The sequence below is a fragment of the Lacerta agilis genome, chromosome Z, assembly GCF_009819535.1.
Source record: "Lacerta agilis isolate rLacAgi1 chromosome Z, rLacAgi1.pri, whole genome shotgun sequence".
Classification (NCBI taxonomy): domain Eukaryota; kingdom Metazoa; phylum Chordata; class Lepidosauria; order Squamata; family Lacertidae; genus Lacerta; species Lacerta agilis.
In genome coordinates this window covers 29,191,153-29,197,997 of record NC_046331.1, presented here as the reverse complement: position 1 = coordinate 29,197,997, position 6,845 = coordinate 29,191,153, and positions in this window count along the sequence as shown.

Below are 6,845 nucleotides of genomic sequence, written 5' to 3'. Positions count from 1 at the left end.
CTAAATTAGAGGTAATATTAACTGTGTGTTCGCATTTAATGTGTCTAGTTTTGTTTTTGTTTTTTTAAAAGCAGTTGTTTATGAGTGTGGGGCAGAAGATCAGAATTGGATCTATGGCACACGAGGAGGAGGTAAAATTATTGTTCTCCACACTGCAGTGTTGCATCCCTCAAAAAAGAGCTCTTACTCACCCAATGATGAAAGCTTCTTATGATGCCAGTGGGAACTTCTCACATGGAATGAATGGTGATTCTAAGAGAGTCAGGTGTCCCATAATGAGCCTGGTCTTCACCGGGGACCCCATGGCTGCTTTCAAAAAATTTAAAAACTAGACGTGAATCATTTCAATCATGAAATCAATGCCATATTATTTGGTTTGCCTGCTGTAATTCTAATCACAGTTACTTGGAAGTAAGGCCCACAGAGCTATGTGCATCCTATTTTGGTCCACACATGCATAGAATTAAGGTGAGTAAAATAAGGAAATATTTTCTGGCATCAATGTTTTTGAGAAAAATATGAAAACCCATGGAAATATAAAATGCGAATGAGTCCTAAATAGACAGAAATAGATATAGTCAGTAAAACAGGGATAGCACACACACCCGCCCAACCCCTGATGCTGTTGTACTTTAATTCATATGAGTCCCAGCTAATGGTCAGGAATGATGGGAGTTGTAGTCCAGCAACATCTGGAGGGCCACAGGTTCTCCACCCCTGAATTAAAATTTGCTACATAAGATTATAAGAAGAGTCCTGCTGGATTATACCAAAAGTCAGTCTAATCTAGCATCCTGTTATCCACTGTTGGGCAATCAGATGTCTCCAATTTTTTTTACTTAATTCCTTTTCAAACCATCAATCACATGAAGGTGGACAGTTGATAAACCTATCAAGTCACTTCCTTCTTTGTGCTGTATAAGAGCCAATTCCACAATATTAACCATTGTTTTCCATCAGGAGAATTATATACACTTTCAGATCCTTTTGGATGTTGTTACAAAACGTGAGCGTGTCAAGCATTTTTATACCTTTCTGTTTTCAGATTTCTGCCTGTGCGTATCTGTAGTCAGAGAACAGTGCCACATGATTAAAGACCACTTGTCTTGTTAAGATCTGTACTTTCTCCTCTTGTTTTCCTCCCTTGACTGATTCCTGAGCTTTCCCAGCATTAAAAGTCCCGGCTGCAAGCACAGTCAGCATTAATAGCAGGTAATAATTAATTAGTGAGGGAGGCCTCTTTCTGCAGTTTATAGTTATTTTCTATAAACTCCTGGGATCTCAAATAACTGGAGAGGCAAAACATGTTTGATTTATTACTTGTTTTTTTTTTCTTGATTTGCACACCACCTTTCAAAAGACATTTCCAATGTGGTTTGCTGTACTAGCAAGAAAAGCAGTCAGAAGAGGAACAACACTGGTCATAAACACACACCAGTCATTTAATGGACATGGTTTCCCACAAAGTAGTTTGCCCCCTGGGAATTGTAGTTTGTTCAGGGTGCTGGGAATTCTAGCTCCATGAGGGGGCAAACTACAGTTCCCAGGATTCTTTGCTATAACTGTATGGTGTGGATGTGACCATCAAGTACACCTGCATAAAAAGTTTTAAAAGAGAATCTAAGAGCTGGCATAGAGGCGATAAGGCTTAAGCATAAAATGGTTCTCACGGCATGTGTAAAAGGTGGCTTGACAGATTTCCCTAGGAGGGAGTTCTACAACCATGGTGCCAGCACTGAAAAGGCCCTGCCCTTGTTACCAGCCAACCAGATCGTAACAGGTCATAGGGCAGAGATTAGGGCCTCTGAAGTTGACTTTAGGGCCACAGTACTATCATTAGGACACAAGTTGTCCTTGGGCATTTGAGAAGGAACAGCAGACTGTGGCCACAGAGATACATTGCATCCATGGCATCTAGGTTTTGTGAGTGCTGAAGCCCCTGCTGGAGCCTTGGCTGCTACCTGGTGAAACAGCTGACTGTACAAGACTCCATAATGGAACAGGGCAGAGGCTGCCAACCATTTGGCAATGCTATCCAAGCTGCTACCAAAATAAAGATAATGACATTTTTTAAAGAACATGACTCTGCCTTCCAACAAGTAAATTAAGCAACACCGATGTAGGTTAGCTAAGAGTGAGTGACCCAAGGCCCCGTAGCTAATTTCCTGGCTGAGCCCAGGCTCCCTAGACACAGCCCAACACTATTTATTTATTGTGAATTGTTTTAGTGGGTGTTTTTAATGTAAGCTGCTTCTGAGAGCCATTATAGCTGAAAGACAATTTTATTAATAATAGTGACTCAATAAATAAGGCTACAGAACTGTTCCCACTTTCCTGGAAGTTAGTCCCATCAAACTCAGCAGGACTTTGCAAAATACCTGAAAGATTTGTGGGGCACATGCCCATGACATAAATTTGAATAAAAGTTGTGTATGTGTATATTAATTTCTATGTCTGGATGTGGGAAATTAAGACTGGGTTTGCCTGTGCTCTGGCCAGCACTGTTCATCAGAGTGAGCCTACCTTTCTATAAAGCAAAGTAAACTGGGGGGGGACTAAGAAGAAAGGAGGGAAACAGGGGTGCCAACTCGAATAAAATATTGTGGGGACCCAGGTAAGCCCCGCCCCACGTAATTGATCACATGACACAGTGCATTGCATACTATTTGAAAGGGAATGCCCATCAACTTTGTGTCCATCAAATATTTTATTGTAGGGGACGAAGCCCCCATGGCCCCTGGGAGTTGATTCCTATGGAGAGAAAGCTGCAATAGATCTGAGATCCATTACAAAAGACCCAGGGCTCAAGTGCTCTGGACTATTCCCTAAAAAGTACCCATTTTTCTAAGTGGACGTTTATAGGATTGTGCTGTACATCTTCCCAGGAATGTTGCTGTTAAAGATACAGGAGTGCCTTTCGAGGTCATGTGCTAGTATTCCCACATAGTTGAGAGCTGTGATGTCATAAAGGTTGTCTGGTTCCATGTGGATATTGTGGAAATCAGGCAGGGCTTCTGCAAGGCTGGACACTGGTTGTGGGTGTTCCCACTGGGCACCTGCATCACGGTATGTTGAGCATAGTCCTGAAAACATGGGTTTACTTATGTGCCTTTTAATCAGGGCTGACTCTGCTATATCTGATAATGTAGGTGTCAGCTCAGTGTTCAGCACTTATTACAAAATCAGTAGCATATTAAAGGTGGTTTTAAAGCTGCTGTTGGTAGCCCCAAGTGCTGTGTGTGGAATCTGTGATTGTGATCGTACAAGAGTAGAATTAGTGTGCATCTTAGTGTGTGCAAATATGTGTATTGTGATGAGCTGGGCTTTTTTTTTTTTTTAAAGGGGGGGAGCGATAGATTGCAAAACACCTCCAAGGTATGTAACTGGACAGGTTCCAAGACATGCCCAAATGTTCCAAGGCCAAATACTGCTTCAAATCAAGCCTGTCTCAGGAGGAACAAATTGCATTCTGCACCACTGAGCAATTAATGGTCTGTGAAATGGCTGCCTCTGCTATGACAAACGGTGTATCTGCAGCATGGTCTGCTCAGTAAAATAAGGGCAATGGAAAGACAATGGAAAGGAAATTGCTGATTGCCTGTGAGCTGCTCTGGGTTAAAGGAACATTGCCCTGTCAAACCATGGATACGGTTGTGATTTCTGGGTGAGCAGGTTTTTCCTAATACCGCACAGCAACAGGCCTATAAATGTGAGAACTACTTTAAAAGGAAATTATTTGCTGGTGTTTAAAGCTTGCCAGATTGGGAGGGGAAAATATTTATTTTTTAAAATAGAGGTAAGTATCCCCACCTGTCACATGGGAGGCTCAGGTTCTTTTAAGGACTAGATAGCTCACTTGGTTAGAGCATGGTGCTGATAATACCAAGGTTGCAGGTTCGATCCCCATATGGGACAGCTACATATTCCTGCATTGCAGATTCCAACTCTCCAATTCTATTATTCTATGATTCATATCATAAAGATATCATGACGGTGTACAACAATACAGCATGAAACACCATTATAAACGCTGCAAATAATCACAAAAAGTGTTTGCAAAGGCCTGTCAACATGCAAAGTTGCCTGGAAGTCAGAAGAGAAGGTTCCTGCTGCATCTCTACTGGAAGAGTGTTTTACAGCATGGGAAACTAAATGCCTGGGGACACTAAATGCCCGAATCCTAGCAGAGGCCATTCAGGCCTTGGCAACATGGGGTGCTTGTTGACAAAACTGATAGAAAACTGGCCAGAGAGCTAGCCTGTGTGCTGTCAGTCTACTGCTGAAGCCTGAAACAAAGAGAAATTAGACATGCTGCCACCCGTTCCCCCCCCCAACATTCCAACTAGATCCACAATTAAAGTGGGGTGGGGGTGGGAATACATCTGAAATGACTCCCCCTGCTGCTTCAACCATCATGGGCAAGTGTGTTGGGGACCTAGAATGGGACAACAGAGTACAAAGTGTTAGGCGATCGAAATCTTGAAATGGATTTGTGCCTGCTTGATGCTTTGGACTCCCTAAGCATGTTCCAAAGTGGAAGCATTGGAGTGCCTCTGCTGGAAGAGCACCTAGGAACTCCTATTGATTCAAACCATTGCATAGCTGTCAACTTTCCCTTTTTTGTGGGAAATTCCCTTATTCCAGCGCAGTTTCCCACTGCAAAAAAAAGGGAAGGTTGACAGCTATGGCCATTTCCCAATGCAAGAAAAAGGAAGGTTGACAGCTATGAGTTAGTCCACCTAGCTCACTGTTGTCTACACTGGCTGGTAGGGCCTCTCCAGGGCTTCAGACATACCAGGAGATGCTGGGGAATTGAACTAGGGACCCTGTTACACAAAGCATGTGCTCTACCACTGAGCCATGGCTAAGGTTGCCGTGTCAGGAGAGTCCTACACCCTGAGATATCAGGGGCCAAACCTGAGACCTAGGGACTGCCCTTGGTGATGTCACGGGGATGACCTCCTGCTGTCATAGGAGCAGGCCCTGGAGATGGAGGTTAATTGGGAGAGGGGAGGGCAGAGCCACCATAGTATCTGTGCTAGAATTTGTTGCTGGTTCCTGTGGAGCTGAAGCTTACAAAAGGCACTCTCACCCTCCTGGCGATTCAGGCCTGCCACTTGCCACTTGGAGGGGGCCAGGCAAACCTGGAGGTTCCAGGTCAGACCTGGAGGTTTGGCAATCCAACTCATGGCCCAGAGGCATGCAGTCAGTGGCCCAGGGGGATTAGGCAGAGGGCCTTCTCGGTAGTGGCGCCCACCATGTGGAATGCCTTTACTTCAGATGTCAAGGAGATGAGTAATTATCATCATTTTTATTATTATTATTTGTATGCTGCCTTTCCATATTTGAAACTATGCTCAGGGCGGCTTACAACATGACAAGATTTACATAATTACAAACATAACAGAAGTCATAAACAATAAATAAAACAGGTCAAAAAGTACACAACCAAATGGAAACAATTTCCACGTAAATCATAAGATCTAAAACTAAAGATACAACAATAATGTCAATAACAGCAACAGCTCTCTCAACACAACACCCCCCCCCCGTAAACAACACACCAGCCCAAGAATCTGTTCAACAGCCTCAGCTTTTGTAGCTGGAGTCAGTCAGCATTCCACTCTCCCAGGCCAGATGGAAAAAGGCCAGCAAGGCAGGGTGCAGGTCTTCCAGGGCTCACAGCCAAGATGGTCTCATTTAAAACAACAACAGTCCTTGTGAAGCCTGTCAACCCCCAACACAGGTGGAAAGAGGCAAGGGCAGGGCCCTTCAGGCCCTCAGCAGGCAGACCTTTAGGAGACATCTGAAAGCAGACCTGTATAGCGAAGCTTTTTAAGGTTTGATGTTTTACTATGTTTTTATATGTGCTGGAAGCTGCCCATTTAAAAAACAACAACAACAACAACAACAACAACAACAACAACAACAACAACAACAACAACAACAACAACTTCCCTATACAGCATTGCCTTCAGACAGCTTGGGAGTCGATTAACTCCATACCCTCCAAAACTTCTACAATGAAAATAGGGACATCCTAAGGAAAAGCAGGATATTCCGGGATCAAATCAGAAACACTTGGAGGGTTTGTCTTCCTAATGTTTAGTAGGAGCCTCCTTTCTTGTAACTTGAATCTATTGATTGGAGTCCTACCCTCTAGAACAGCAGAAGAGAATCTGGCTACCAAGTGGCAGTTGCTGCATCTTATCATTTGTCTTTCCCCTCATCTTCTCCTACCCCCGTGTGTTTGTGTTTTTTAGATTCTTCTGGCCTCAAATACGGGGGTTTGCTCAGCCAAGACAGCTGTGTGTGTGTTTATGTTTTGTGTGGACAGTCCAGAGAAATCACTAGGCTTGACAGAATCCCTGCAGCCTGTGAAAGCCATGGATTTGACACGGCACAAAATAGTGCATGCCCACATGCTGTGCCTGGCAGTTTGTACCTCCTGCATCCAGGGCATCTATTCCCCTGCGAGGACGTCCCGTGCATTTGTCGCTCTCAATGGGTTTAGGAGGCGCACCGTTTCAGGACAAATCAGGAGGCCTCTTCTGTCTCTGCAGGCGAACACAAAGAAAATGGATCCGGGCCTTGAAATTCACCGTAGGTTTTTTAATTTTATTTGAAGAACAGCCACATAATCATTAGTGAGGAAATTGCATAGTTGTCTTATTATTTTTTTCATTGTTTATTAATTTAGATACTGCTTACATGCCCTAATGACTTCCAAGTGCTTTACAGGTATAAAACCACAGGACCACAGGGTGCTGCTTTATACTGATGGGATGTGTGTGGCGCTGTAGTCTAAACCACTGAGCCTCTTGGGCTTGCCAGGCAGAAGGTTG